Consider the following 15,994-nt stretch of genomic DNA (forward strand, 5'->3'; position numbering starts at 1 on the left):
CATGAGGCTGCCACCTAGCCAGGTTCCACCACCCAGGGCAGCTGTAAGCATGAGGCTGCAACCCGTGCCAGGTTCCACCACCCAGAACAGCTGTAAGCATGAGGCTGCCACCCGTTCCAGGTTCCACCACCCAGGGCAGCTGTAAGCATGAGGCTGCCAACCGTGCCAATTTCCACCACCCAGAGCAGCTATAAGCAAGCATGAGGCTGCCACCCGTGCCAGGTTCCACCACCCAGAGCAGCTATAAGCAAGCATGAGGCTGCCACCCGTGCCAGGTTCCACCACCCAGAGCAGCTGTAAGTGTGAGGCTGTCTCCTGTGCCAGGTTCCACCACCCAGAGCAGCTGTAAGCATGAGGCTGCCACCCAAGCCAGGTTCTACCACCCAGGGCAAATGTAAGCATGAGGCTGCCACCCGTGCCAGGTTCCACCACCCAGAGCAGCTATAAGGAAGCATGAGGCTGCCACCCGTGCCAGGTTCCACCACCCAGAGCAGCTGCAAGCATGAGGCTGCCACCCATGCCAGGTTCCACCAGCCAGGGCAGCTGTAAGCATTAGGCTGGCATCCGTGCCAGGTTCCACCACCCAGAGCAGCTGTAAGCATGAGGCTGCCACCAGTGTCAGGTTCCACCACCTAGGGCAGCTGTAAGCATGAGGCTGCCACATGTGCCAGGTTCCACCACCCAGAGCAGCTGTAAGCATGCGTCTGCCACCCGTGCCAGTGTCCACCACCCAGAGCAGCAGTAAGCGTGAGCCTGTCACCTGTGCCAGGTTACACCACCCAGAGCAGCTGCAAGCGTGAGGCTGCCACCCGTGCCAATTTCCAGCACCCAGGGCAGCTGTAAGCATGAGGCTGCCATTCGTGCCAGATTCCATCACCTAGAGCAGCTGTAAGCATGAGGCTGCCACCCATGCCACGTTCCACCACCCAGGGCAGCTTTAAGCATGAGGCTTCCACCCGTGCCAGGTTCTACCATCCAGGGCAGCTGTAAGCATGAGGCTGCCAACCGTGCCAATTTCCAGCACCCAGGGCAGCTGTAAGCATGAGGCTGCCACCCGTGCCAGATTCCATCACCTAGAGCAGCTGTAAGCATGAGGCTGCCACCCGTGCCACGTTCCACCACCGAGGGCAGCTTTAAGCATGAGGCTGCCACCCGTGCCAGGTTCTACCATCCAGGGCAGCTGTAAGCATTAGGCTGCCACCCGTGCCAGGTTCCACCACCCAGGGCAGCTGTAAGCATGAGGCTGCCACCTGTGCCAGGTTCTACCATCCAGGGCAGCTGTAAGCATGAGGCTGCCACCCGTGCCAGGTTCCACCACCCAAAGCAGCTGTAAGCATGAGGCTGCCACCCGTGCCTGGTTCCACCACCCAAAGCAGCTGTAAGCATGAGGCTGCCACCCGTGCCAGGTTCCACCACCCAGAGGAGCTGGAACCATGAGACTGCTACCCGTGCCAGGTTCGACCAACCAGAGCAGCTGTAAGCATGAGGCTGCCACCCGTGCCAGGCTCCACCACCCAGAGCAGCTGTAAGCATGAGGCTGCCACTCGTGCCAGGTTCCACCACCCAGAGAAGCAGTAAGCGTGAGCCTGTCACCCGTGCCAGGTTACACCACCCAGAGCAATTGCAAGCGTGAGGCTGCCACCCGTGCCAGATTCCATCACCTAGAGCAGCTGTAAGCATGAGGCTGCCACCCGTGCCACGTTCCACCACCCAGGGCAGCTTTAAGCATGAGGCTGCCACCCGTGCCAGGTTCTAACATCCAGGGCAGCTGTAAGCATTAGGCTGCCACCCGTGCCTGGTTCTACCACCGAGGGCAGCTGTAAGCATGAGGCTGCCACCTGTGCCAGGTTCTACCATCCAGGGCAGCTGTAAGCATGAGGCTGCCACCCGTGCCAGGTTCAACCACCCAGAGCAGCTGTAAGCAAGCATGAGGCTGCCACCCGTGCCAGGTTCCACCACCCAGAGCAGCTGTAAGTGTGAGGCTGTCACCTGTGCCAGGTTCCACCACCCAGAGGAGCTGTAAGCATGAGGCTGCCACCCGAGCCAGGTTCTACCACCCAGGGCAAATGTAAGCATGAGGCTGCCACCCGTGCCAGGTTCCACCACCCAGAGCAGCTATAAGCAAGCATGAAGCTGCCACCTGAGCCAGTTTCTACCACCCAGGGCAGCTGTAAGCATGAGGCTGCCACCCGTGCCAGGTTCCACCACCCAGAGCAGCTATAAGCAAGCATGTGGCTGCCACCCGTGCCAGGTTCCACCACCCAGAGCAGCTGTAAGTGTGAGGCTGTCACCTGTGCCAGGTTCCACCACCCAGAGTAGGTGTAAGCATGAGGCTGCCACCCGAGCCAGGTTCTACCACCCAGGGCAAATGTAAGCATGAGGCTGCCACCCGTGCCAGGTTTTACCACCCAGAGCAGATATAAGCAAGCATGAGGCTGCCACCCATGCCAGGTTCCTCCACCCAGAGAAGCTGCAAGCATGAGGCTGCCACCCGTGCCAGGTTCCACCACCCAGGGCAGCTGTAAGCATTAGGCTGCCATCCGTGCCAGGTTCCACCACCCAGAGCAGCTGTAAGCATGAGGCTGCCACCCGTGCCAGGTTCCACCACCTAGGGCAGCTGTAAGCATGAGGCTGCCACATGTGCCAGGTTCCACCACCCAGAGCAGCTGTAAGCATGCGTCTGCCACCCGTGCCAGGGTCCAACACCCACAGCAGCTGTAAGCATGAGGCTGCCACCCGTGCCAGGTTCCACTATCCAGAGCAGCAGTAAGCATGAGGCTGCCACCCGTGCCAGGTTCCACCATCCAGAGCAGCTGTAAGCATTAGGCTGCCACCCGTGCCAGGTTCCACCATCCAGAGCAGCTGTAAGCATTAGGCTGCCACCCGTGCCAGGTTCCACCACCCATGGCAGCTGTAAGCATGAGCCTGCCACCTGTGCCAGGTTCTACCATCCAGGACAGCTGTAAGCATTAGGCTGCCACCCGTGGCAGGTTCCACCACCCAGGGCAGCTGTAAGCATGAGGTTGCCACCCGTGCCTGGTTCCACCATCCAGAGCAGCTGTAAGCATGAGGCTGCCACCCGTGCCAGGCTCCACCACCCAGAGCAGCTGTAAGCATGAGGCTGCCAACCGTGCCAATTTCCAGCACCCAGGGCAGCTGTAAGCATGAGGCTGCCACCCGTGCCAGATTCCATCACCTAGAGCAGCTGTAAGCATGAGGCTGCCACCCGTGCCACGTTCCACCACCCAGGGCAGCTTTAAGCATGAGGCTGCCACCCGTGCCAGGTTCTACCATCCAGGGCAGCTGTAAGCATTAGGCTGCCACCCATGCCAGGTTCCACCACCCAGGGCAGCTGTAAGCATGAGGCTGCCACCCGTGCCAGGTTCCAGCACCCAGATCAGCTGGAACCATGAGACTGCTACCCGTGCCAGGTTCGACCACCCAGAGCAGCTGTAAGCATGAGGCTGCCACCCGTGCCAGGCTCCACCACCCAGAGCAGCTGTAAGCATGAGGCTGCCACTCGTGCCAGGTTCCAGCACCCAGAGAAGCAGTAAGCGTGAGCCTGTCACCCGTGCCAGGTTACACCACCCAGAGCAGCTGCAAGCGTGAGGCTGCCACCCGTGCCAGATTCCATCACCTAGAGCAGCTGTAAGCATGAGGCTGCCACCCGTGCCACGTTCCACCACCCAGGGAATCTTTAAGCATGAGGCTGCCACCCGTGCCAGGTTCTACCATCCAGGGCAGCTGTAAGCATTAGGCTGCCACCCGTGCCAGGTTCCACCACCCAGAGCAGCTGTAAGCATGAGGCTGCCACCTGTGCCTTGTTCCACCATCCAGAGCAGCTGTAAGCATGAGGCTGCCACCCGTGCCAGGCTCCACCACCCAGAGCAGCTGTAAGCATGAGGCTGCCACCCGTGCCAGGTTCTATCACCCAAAGCAGCTATAAGCATGAGGCTGCCACCTGTGCCAGGTTCCACCACCCAGAGCAGCTGTAAGCGTGAGGCTGCCACCCGTGCCAGTTCCACCATCCAGAGGAGCTGTAAGCATGAGGCTGCCACCCGTGCCAGTTCCACCATCCAGAGCAGCCGTAAGCGTGAGGCTGCCACCCGTGCCAGGTTCCACAACCTAGAGCAGCCGTAAGCATGAGGCTGCCACCCGTGCCAGGTTCCACCACCCAGGGCAGCTGTAAGCATGAGGCTGCCACCCGTGCCAGGTTCTACCATCCAGGGCAGCTGTAAGCATGAGGCTGCCACCCGTGCCAGGTTCCACTACCCAGGCAGCTTTAAGCATAAGGCTGCCACCCGTGCCAGGTTCCACCACCCAGGGCAGCTGTAAGCATGAGGCTGCCACCCGTGCCAGGTTCCACCACCCAGAGCAGATGTAAGCATGAGGCTGCAACCCGTGCCAATTTCCACCACCCAGAGCAGCTGCAAGCATGAGGCTGCCACCCGTGCCAGGTTCCAACACCCAGGGCAGCTGTAAGCATAAGGCTGCCACCCGTGCCAGGTTCCACCACCCAGGGCAGCTGTAAGCATGAGGCTGCCACCCGTGCTAGGTTCCACCACCCAGAGCAGCTGTAATCGTGAGGCTGCCACCGGTGCCAGGTTCCACCACCCAGAGCAGCTGTAAGTGTGAGGCTGCCACCTGTGCCAGGTTCCACCACCCAGGGCAGCTGTAAGTGTGAGGCTGACACCCACCACCCAGGGCAGCTGTAAGCATGAGGCTGCCACTCGTGCCAGGTTCCACCACCCAGAGCAGCTGTTAGCGTGAGGCTGTCACCCGTGCCAGGTTTCACCACGCAGAGCAGCTGCAAGCGTGAGGCTGCCACCCGTGCCAGGTTCCACCACCCAGGGTAGCTGTAAGCATGAGGCTGCCACCCGTGCCAGGTTCCACCACCCAGAGCAGCTGTAAGCATGAGGCTGCCACCCATGCCCGGTTCCACTGTTAAGCGAAACCTGTGCAGTTCCCTCTGGGACCACTGCAAAAGATTTAGGCCTACAGGTGTTTGGCAGTAAACCCACTTGGTAGCAGTCTGTACCACACAGATTCACTTGGTAGCTGTGGCTGAGCAGTCAGACTTCCCTCAAGAAGAGTTAGGCAGTATGTGGAGTATACAAAATAGGGCAATTTACACAGTAGAACAAGCAGACACGGAACAGAGCTTGGGTGTAAAGATATATAGTTATTTATTTATAAAAACACATCTATGAAAAACACACTGGCACTAATACGGCAAACAACTTCAATTACAATTTCAATAAGTATCTCACTCCTCTAACAATATTTTGACAAGTCTAGGTTCAACGGCACCACTTATTTGCAGACAGAGGTGAATGCTTTAACCTAGATGGCACTCTAATATTTGTTAGAAAGGGAGAGAAAAGGCAGGGTATGAAACCAACTCAGTACCAACTCTTTTACGAAGCAAATGCAAGGCAAGTAAGGCAGGGTCTACTGTGGATCACAAAGTTCAGAGGCCAGGCCCACTCGGAGAGAGGCAAGGCGATATGTCGCAAAAAGTATCACAGTGGAAATGCACTTCGAGTCTTTGTAGCAAATTGTCCCAGAAAGGTTGGACCAGTTCAGAACAGAAAGTTTAAGATGGCTTGGAGGCGACCCAATGGAGAGGCGAGGATTAATACACCTCACGCTAACCGTCACAAGGGAAGCCAGGTGGACACGGTACCTTGTAAGTGACGAGACAGCTCCGGCGGGGGCAGTTGTTCCTGGTGGTGGATGCAAGTCGGGGCTTTGCCAAGAGATGAGATGGTCTCGTCGTCGAAGGAAAGTTGAAGATCATTGCACCACCAGGGAAGAGACCAGCCGCGGAGTGCTCCGTCACAAGGCACCACCTTTTGGTCGCGGTACGGGCTAGTGGCTATCCGGTTGCCAGGGTGCTCAGCACGGGCAATTCGACCACTACGCCCTGGAAGCGAAGAAAAAGCAAAGGGGATTAGTTGTTCCCACCAGTCAGGGGAAGAAGACTCTCCAGCCGGGAGATCTCCTCTGTCGTCGGGAAGTGGTGAGTCGGTTCAGCAGGGCTCCACCGGAGGTGTCGTCGTTGCAGGTCAGCTCAGCTTTACCCTTGTCGGATTCTTAGGTCCTGTGGCGACTTCTGAAGATCCAGTCCCAAAAGCCCTGCTTTTATGCAGAAAACCCCATTCATTCAGCCTAGCTGTCAATCAAAACACGCTAAGTGGTGAGCGGGGTGGCTCACCACTTGGGCCAATCACACCAGAGTGCGAATTGAGTTGGCAAGGCAACTCAGTCCAGGGTGCCTATACCCCCTCCCACACCCCCTGTGGTACCCAGACAGAATACCACCACTCTGGAGGGCTTCTGTGTAGAAGCCCGCCAAAAGTGGAACAAAGGACTCAACCTTTGGTTCGGAGTTACAGAGGTGAACACAGACGCCATTTTAAAAACCGAGATCTGGCAGAAAATACCAACCGGTAGATTTATTTAAGACAAATAAACCGGCGGTACGTTAGAGACTAACGGGAAAAAGTATTAGCCTCGAACAATGGGAAGAATACCATGGGAATATATTTGCGGTTGAATATAAAAAGTAGTATCCACTGCCACCAGCCAAAATTCAACGAGGGGGACGGGGCAGTGCCCCCTCGAACAACAGACCCAGGGGTAATCGAATTACCCCTACCAGTACGTCCACAATAGGATGGTTGTACTAGTTCTGTTAGTAAATTTAGGTCTAGTAAAGCCAATGGTGACTTAACATGCCCTGGGAGACAGTAGTCAGTCCCAGGGTATGGAGTCTATGGCGGGGATCCTCTAGGACACCCCAGTGTTACGGCACGGAGGGTGCGGTGTAACACACATAGCAAAACACATGAGACCCTATTTAGTAAAAGACCCCATAGCCCATAGAACACATTGGCCCTCATTACGACCCTGGCGGAAAGTAACTGACCCGACCGCCATAGCGTAAATAGCGTTTCCGCCATTGCACGATGGAGTAAAGTGCGGCTAATTCCGACCCATCGGGCACGAGCATTACGCCATGGCGGAAGTGCAAAGTCCGCGATGGCGGAAATGTCCCCAAAACGCCCCTCTCCGCCGTCGTACGGCGCCCTATGTGCAATTCCGCCACCCATCATAGCGGTCACCGTAATGAGCGCCAATCGCAAAATACGGTGACCGTAAATATACGGAAACGGAAGTAAAAACATGGGGCCGGAACGGGAAACAGCACGCCGCACACCTATAAAATCAGAATCCCAACACAACCATTAAAAATCCGACCCTGAGACACATCCCAACCCGACAGCCACCCTAGTTAAAACAAACAAAATGGGAAAAGTAGCAAAAAAAGCGTGCGACCGCAAGCGGCAGGTCCACTTCTCCCATGAGGAACTCACCGTGCTCACAGAGACCCTCCAGGAGAATGCTGCCGTCGTCTTCTCGACGCAAATGACCAGGACGGCACTTGCGAACAAGAAGGCCACATGGGCCCTGGTGGCACAGCGTGTAAGTGCGGTGGGGACCGCACCCCGCAACCCACAGCAATGCAGAAAGCGATGGGACGACTTGCGGATACGCGTATGGAGCATACTATCAGCCAACCGTAACATTGCCACAGCTACCGGGGGAGGATCGGAATCACCCATCAAGTTGACCCCCTGGGAAGAAATCTGTGCCTCCACCATTGGAATGGAGAGCATAGAGGGAGTCGGAGGGATGGAGAAAGGAGTGCAGACATCCGAAGAATCAGGTAGGTGGGCCAAATAAAACAATGCTAAATCCACAATGTCCAATCATGTGAAGTACCATGTGGCCACATAGTGCAACAGAAACACATGTCCAGGAGAACGGCCACATACATTGGCCTGATAGCGCACTTTAAAAGTCACATTGAATACATAAATAATTAAAAATCCTAAAAACACCCTCTACACGTGCAGCATGCACACCCTAACTGCAGGCTGCAAAACAACTGCATCCTCAATCCACACAGAAATGAAACCACCTCCAAAGCCCTGACCCAAATCACCCTCAGGTACCACCCCAATGCATGTGATACATTGCCATTCCAATTTCCACAGACCCATAAATAACGCTCGCCCTCCTTTACTCCACCACAGGGTCCAAGTCAAACGACGAGCTGCAGGACACCCCTACCAGCACACCTGCAAAGAGGGCCAAGACCAACGGCCAAAGACCCTCCACCTCAGCTGCACGGATCAAGACACGGCAGCAGCCCAAATCAAGTGGCAGCACACAGGAGGGGACTTCAACAGGCACCCCAGCAGCCAGCATGCCCACACCAGCAGCACCACAGGTCCCCCCAATGGATGCCACAGAAGGCACTGCTTCTGATGGCGGCAGCACCATAGGTGACACTGCATTAATGCCAGCATGCTCCGACACAGACAACGGTGCTGTCGATGTAGGACCCATCCATGACCTGTCTCAATCCCCCTGTTTGTTTCATCCCCTACACCATGAGGATACCACGCAGGGGCACCCACAAGACGACGACTGGCCATCCCCCACAAGCCCTGTGGCAAGGCAACATGAGTTGATCAGCCCCTCTGTGACACCACCGCAAATGGCCATGGCACAGCAGAGGCAACAGTCCCTCGACCAGGTGATCGTGCAACAGCAGCAACTGGCCACGCTCCTCAAGGACCATGCTGATGAATGTGGGGGTACTAAGGCAGCCATAGAAACATCTACTGAGACACTTAGGGCACAAATGGAGAGAAGCACCGAGAGCCTGAGGGTACAAATGGAGAGAAGCACTGAGAGCCTGAGGGTACAAATGGAGAGAAGCACCGAGAGCCTGAGGGGGGAACTGCATGCGACGTCCAAAGACTTATGTGCTGAACTTGCCGCTGTGCGCCGTGTGCTCACTGAGCTCTCACAAACCCTTAGGGACATGCATGGACGTGAGCAGGCAGAGACATCATCCGTTGCAAGTTCCGTCCAGGGCAGCCCCCAACGTAGATCTGGGAGGAACCTGCGCTCCACAGGCAGGGGTGCCCCTGATACCCGGAGAGGGGGCTTGCAATAGCGTCTGCCCACTGACAATGAGCATCTTTGGACACTGGTGTTCGGGGGGGAGGTAGGAGGGTGGAGGGGGGGTGTTGGGCTTTCTTGGGTGGCGGGTCGATGGGGTGTGTAAGATAATTTCACATATGCTATAAACATTTCATAATCATCCAATGAGACGTGTGGACATTGATCTTTGTGTACGAGGCCTTCATAGGCGTACAGTCCACATTGTGCATGTTCCAGACACACACAGTGCCACAAGTTCCGTGTCCATGTATCAGCCACCAGGCGTGAGTGCTAGAAGCATGAATCTATGATACTCTGACGAATTTCACGGGCCTCCTGTGCCTCGCGGACACCCTGAGGTGCTGCCACATCCCCAGCCTCATCATGTCCATCTTCAGGTGCGTGCAGTTCTGCGTCAGGGGGCATGGGCACATTTCTACGTACGCACATATTGTGTAGCATGACACATGCCATGACTATCTTTGCAACCTTCTCATGGCGGTACAGGAGTGCCCCGCCAGACCTGCTGAGGCAGCGGAAATGAGCCTTCAGTAGGCCGAATGCCTGTTCTATGACTACACGGGTACGTGAGTGGGCATGGTTGTAGTCCTCCTCATGCTGGTCCTGTGGGTTCCGGAGTGGTGTAAGGAGCCATCTCTTCAGTGGATACCCGGCATCACCTGTATGTGGACAAGAAAGGATGTTTGTGGAATGACATTGCTACGTACGCATCCCCCCCCTTCCTGCCAGGTCATTGCCGCATCACATACCCCACATTATCATGCATGGAATGAGACTCACCGAGTAGCCAGGATCTGTTCCCTGCGTGTCGCTCCATGTAGCGTGGTATCGTAGAGTTCCTCAAGACCATAGAATCATGGGTTGATCCAGGAAATCGGGCACAACAATGTGTGAAGATCCTGTTGGAGTCACACACCATCTGTACATTAAGAGAATGATATTGCTTCCGGTTGCGGTACTGGGCCTCCATGGCATGTGGGACAACCAATTCCACATGGGTGCAGTCGATGGCACCAATGCAACCCGGTATGCCGGCCAGTGCATGGAATCCAACTTTTGTGTTTGTAATCTCCTGCTCCGAGCGTGGTAAAGAGATGTAGTCGTCTGCGTGCTTCAGGAGGGCATCGAGCACTTGCAATAGTGTCCGTGAGAACAGTGGCTGTGAAATGCCATGCAACTGTCCGACTGTGTGCTGGTAGGTGCCTGTGGCCAGGAAGTGGAGTACAGACACCACCTTCAGTAGGGGTGGGATGGCGGTTGGGCTATCTATCATGCTGACAAGGTCAGCGTGTGTCATGTCCACAATGGAGATTATGGTGTCCCGGTCCAAACGGTAGAGGGTGTGGATCTGCTCAGCAGTGAGGTTGAACGGATGAGCTCGGAGGCGTGGGATTGCGGGCTGCCTGCGTGGTGGTAGTGGCTGTGCTGGTGGGCCTTGCTGGCCCTGCCTTGCCCTCCTCCTCCTCCTGCGTCTCCTCTGTGCGGCCGGTTGTTGTAGTAGTTGGTGTTCGTCGTCTTCTTGGAGTTGGAGTACTTGCAGTGCTATCAGGTCCCCCAGGCCCAACATCGCTAGGCCTGCCGGTAGCATTTTGGAGTGGGTGTGGTTGTGGGAGGGGGTTGGGTGTGCAATTTATGTGTTCTCAGGCTGTATAGCCTCCACCTGTGGTGATTCATTCCACCTGTGCCAGCTGCAATCCCCTTTGGGCGAGCACTGTACCGAGGTTCACCGACGGGCGGGGCGTCCCATTTGTGAGTGAAGCCAGTTGCCATTTTCACACACTGCCGCACTACATGGATGATTTTGTGATTTCGAGCGCCCACGGATGCCTTTTCGACGTGATGTTGCAAATGAGGAATTCGAAGGACAGCGCTTTCGGTTTTCAGCTAGCGGCGAGGAGACGCCCACAGGTCTGACTGCAAATATAACGTTCTATTGTTTAATGTCCTTGGGACAGGGGCCATGGCGAGAATGCAATGATTGATATGAATAGTATGGGATGCGCAATAGCGTAGTGGACGATAAGGCAGGACGTTCCCAAATACATGTTACTTCACATCACTAGAATTCCGGGCTGGAGCACAGTGGATTTTGCAGGCTGCATTACGCACAGACTCAATGGAGATTTCAAATGTTATGTGAGTAAATAATCAGGCGTTTTAATACCGGGATGAGGGAATGATGTATGGATGCATGGACAGATGATTTAATAGAGAGTTTGCCATGTACATGGCTTATTGGTATCTATCCCCTTCCCCTGCGCTATGTGATGCAGAGCTGCCATAGTGGGACCATCGTCTATCTGCCCTTGTTGGACCCTCCCTGTCTCGACGCGCCTTCCAACACTTGTGTCTATGCATGTTACTAATCCCATCTCATGGATTCTGCTTTAACAGACGCATGCACACGAACACTCGTTTGTAATAGTGTTTTCACCTCGATTGATATTGTTATGATTGGCAAGTGATTCATGGGTGGAAATAATCCTTTTGAGTGGGCTAGCATGCATATGGCTGTAGACTTGGTGTGATCATTGAAGTGAGTGATTCAAATGAAGTTCTGATGGCCATGCTATTCTTTTTCATTTCATTTGGGTGACAGGTATCTCCTCCCCTTTTGCCGCTGCCATCTGTATGCCACTCCTGCAGATGGCTTTTACTCCCGACACCTGCTGCTTCGAGTTAATCAGTGGAGCACCATTACGATCTTATGGGACGATCGCCAATGGGCCACATGCCCTTACGCAGTACTAGTGGCTAGGAGCAACATATCTACGTTTCAGCTGGACTAGTGCCTACCTAATGGGACGGGCCTGCGGTTCTAGGCGCTTCCATGTTGCCTTTTTGGACGTGAATGTAGCCCCTGTGTACCATGAGGGAACAGGGCGTCACACAAGGAGTAGCTGGTCATTTATTGAGGATGCAGCACACAATAATGTAGATATTTTGGGGTTCATGACCTAATGGCTGTATGGGCTTGGTGAATTTGATGTGCATTAAAATTTTAGTCTGATGTTGACCGTGTAGCGTTATTCTTTGGAAGTAATGTAGCATATTCCTATTTGTGGAGCGATGTATTGTGAGTAGATCTGCATTGGGTTCCGGCTTCTGAGTATAGTTGCGTGGTACTGTACTGGCCGCGTTTGCCTACGAAGCCCACTAAGGTCAGGGATAGGGGCTGCCATCATGACTGTTTTAATGATGTCATGCTTAGGGGCGGGGGTTTAGCTTTTGTGTAACAGATGCCGGTCAGCCAGGTGGATTGGTGGAATGATGTGATTATCAGATAATGGCTGGTCACAGGTGCCTGTGTTTGCGTGCGTTTCTTGGAGGGAGACTGAGGTCATGTCCATTGGAATAGCTTCTGTATTCGTGCCATCTGTGCCCTGCAGCTCCCATTGGCCCCTCTTGAGATGAGCCTGGCTGCTCAGTCACTCTGCCAACTTGTGTGGTACATGCTTATGCTGATGGTTGGTTTGTTTACTGGCATGTGTACAGGGCTGGTGCAGTCTCCCTAAGGATACTGCTTTGAATGTTGCCTTACACTGGTGTCAGGCGATGGGGGCCTGTTGTTGTTTTGTCTCATCTTTCAGTTCATTTTGCTGTACTTGAACCTTCGCATGCCTGTGCTGCATCAGTACGGCAATGGTGACATGCCAAATATGGATGGCCACTCACAAGGCACTTGGAGCCCCTACATTCATTTGTTCGTTGGCATGCGTGGGTGACTTGTGCATTTCACTGGTTGCATTTTACTTCATTGCACCTACGAGGTGTTGTGCAATGTGGCCAGGGAGTGGTGTACAGGCACTCAGTTGGGCCATTTACGGTTGGTTCACGATGGCGTATTTCTCGCCATGGCGGATTGGTACTTTCCGCCATGCTTGATGGCGTTATGTAAATGTCTGCTAGGGTCAGCATTCGCGTACCGTTGCGCCATGGTGGTAATTACGGTTTTGCATGGCGCGCGTGCGCGTACTTGGTGCAATTAGCGTTGGCGTTCACTACGGTGTCGCTAATGGCATCGTACTTTACGGTGACGGGTCATAGTCGCAACGAGCGGTATTCGATGGCGGTATTGCATTTCCGCCATCGTTTTTCGATTTCCGCCAGGGTCGTAATGAGGGCCATTGACATTCACAGGAATCAACCACATTCATGACCAAGAGGGGGAGAAAAGAGTCTCACTTTTGGCAGGATGGACAAAAACAAACTCCAGAAATCCAGCAAAGCTGCTAGGGGACTCACTAGGTTAGGAAATTCAGCCTAAACAGAGAATTCTCCATAACATCCACCACCCAGGGCATCTGTAAGCATGAGGCTGCCATCCGTGCCAGGTTCCACCACCCAGAGCAGCAGTAAGCATGAGGCTGCCATCCGTGCCAGGTTCCACCACCCAGAGCAGCTGTAAGCATCGGTTCCACCATCCAGAGCAGCTGTAAGCATGAGGCTGCCACCCGTGCCAGGTTCCACCACCCAGAGCAGCTGTAACCATGAGGCTGCTACCCATGCCAGATTCCACCACCCAGAGCAGCTGTAAGCATGAGGCTGCCACCTGTGCCAGGTTCCACCACCCAGAGCAGCTTAAGCATGAGGCCGCCACCCGTGCCAGGTTCCACCACCGAGAGCAGCTTAAGCATGAGGCCGCCACCTATGCCAGGTTCCACCAACCAGAGCAGCTGTAAGCATGAGGCTGCCACCCATGCCAGGCTCTACCATCCAGAGCAGCTGTAAGCATGAGGCTGCCACCCGTGCCAGGTTCCACCACCCAGAGCAGCTGTATGCATGAGGCTGCCACCCATGCCAGGTTCCACCACCCAGGGCAGCTGTAAGCATGAGGCTGCCACCCGTACCAGGTTCCACCACCCAGAGCAGCTTAAGCATGAGTCTGCCACCTATGCCAGGTTCCACCACCCAGAGCAGCTTAAGCATGAGGCTGCCACCCATGCCAGGTTCTACCATCCAGAGCAGCTGTTAGCTTGAGGCTGCCACCTGTACCAGTTTCTACCATCCAGGGCAGCTGTAGGCATGATGCTGCCTCCCGTGTCAGGTTCCACCACCCAGGTCAGCTGTAAGCATGAGGCTGCCACCTGTGCCAGGTCCCACCACCCAGAGCAGCTGTAAGCATGAGACTGTCACCCGTGCCAGGTTCCACCACCCAGAGCAGCTGTAAGCATGAGGCTGCCACCCGTGCCAGGTTCCACCACCCAGAGCAGCTGTATGCATGAGGCTGCCACCCATGCCAGGTTCCACCACCCAGGGCAGCTGTAAGCATGAGGCTGCCACCCGTACCAGTTTCCACCATCCAGAGCAGCTGTAAGCATGAGGCTGCCACCCGTGCCAGGTTCCACCACCCAGAGCAGCTGTAAGCATGAGGCTGCCACCCGTGCCAGGTTCCACCACCCAGAGCAGCTGTAAGCATGAGGCTGCCACCCATGCCAGGTTCCACCACACAGAGCATCTGTAAGCATGAGGCTGCCACCCGTGCCAGGTCCCACCACCCAGAGCAGCTGTAAGCATGAGACTGTCACCCGTGCCAGGTTCCACCACCCAGAGCAGCTGTAAGCATGAGGCTGCCACCAGTGCCAGGTTCCACCACCCAGAGCAGCTGTATGCATGAGGCTGCCACCCGTGCCAGGTTCAGCCACCCAGGGCAGCTGTAAGCATGAGGCTGCCACCCGTGCCAGGTTCCACCACCCAGGGCAGCTGTCAGCGTGAGGCTGCCACCCGTGCCAGGTTCCACCACCCAGGGCAGCTGTCAGCGTGAGGCTGCCACCCGTGCCAGGTTCCACCACCCAGGGCAGCTGTAAGCGTGAGGCTGCCACCCGCGCCAGGTTCCACCACCCAGGGCAGCTGTAAGCATGTGGCTGCCACCCGTGCCAGGTTCCACCACCCAGGGCAGCTGTAAGCATGTGGCTGCCACCCGTGCCAGGTTCCACCACCCAGGGCAGCTGTAAGCATGTGGCTGTCACCCGTGCCAGGTTCCACCAACCAGAGCAGCTGTAAGCATCAGGCTGTCACCCGTGCCAGGTTCCACCACCCAGAGCAGCTGTAAGCATGAGGCTGCCACCCGTGCCAGGTTCTACCATCCAGGGCAGCTGTAAGCATGAGGCTGCCACCCGTGCCCGGTTCCACCATCCAGAGCAGCTGTAAGCATGAGGCTGCCACCCGTGCCAGGTTCCACCACCCAGAGCATCTGCAAGCATGAGGCTGCCACCCGTGCCAGGTTCCACCACCCAGAGCAGCTGTAAGCATGAGGCTGCCACCCGTGCCAGGTTCCACCACCCAGAGCAGCTGTAAGCATGTGGCTGCCACCCGTGCCAGGTTCCACCACCCAGAGCAGCTGTAAGCATAAGACTGCCACCCATGCCAGGCTCCACCATCCAGAGAAGCTGTAAGCGTGAGGCTGCCACCCGTGCCCGTTTCCACCATCCAGAGCAGCTGTAAGCGTGAGGCTGCCACCCGTGCCCGGTTCCACCACCCAGGGCAGCTGTAAGGGTGAGGCTGCCACCCGTGCCAGGTTCCACCACCCAGGGCAGCTGTCAGCGTGAGGCTGCCACCTGTGCCACGTTCCACCACCCAGAGCAGCTGTAAGCGTGAGGCTGCCACCCACACCAGGTTCCACCACCCAGGGCAGCTGTAAGCATGTGGCTGCCACCCGTGCCAGGTTCCACCACCCAGGGCAGCTGTAAGCATGTGGCTGTCACCCATGCCAGGTTCCACCAACCAGAGCAGCTGTGAGCATCGGTTCCACCATCCAGAGCAGCTGTAAGCATGAGGCTGCCACCCGTGCCAGGTTCCACCACCCAGAGCAGCTGTAACCATGAGGCTGCTACCCGTGCCAGATTCCACCACCCAGAGCAGCTGTAAGCATGAGGCTGCCACCTGTGCCAGGTTCCACCACCCAGAGCAGCTTAAGCATGAGGCCGCCACCCGTGCCAGGTTCCACCACCGA

This window comes from Ambystoma mexicanum, chromosome 8 (genome assembly GCF_040938575.1).
Source record: "Ambystoma mexicanum isolate Mex_15411 chromosome 8, UKY_AmexF1_1, whole genome shotgun sequence".
In the NCBI taxonomy this organism is placed as follows: Eukaryota; Metazoa; Chordata; class Amphibia; order Caudata; family Ambystomatidae; genus Ambystoma; species Ambystoma mexicanum.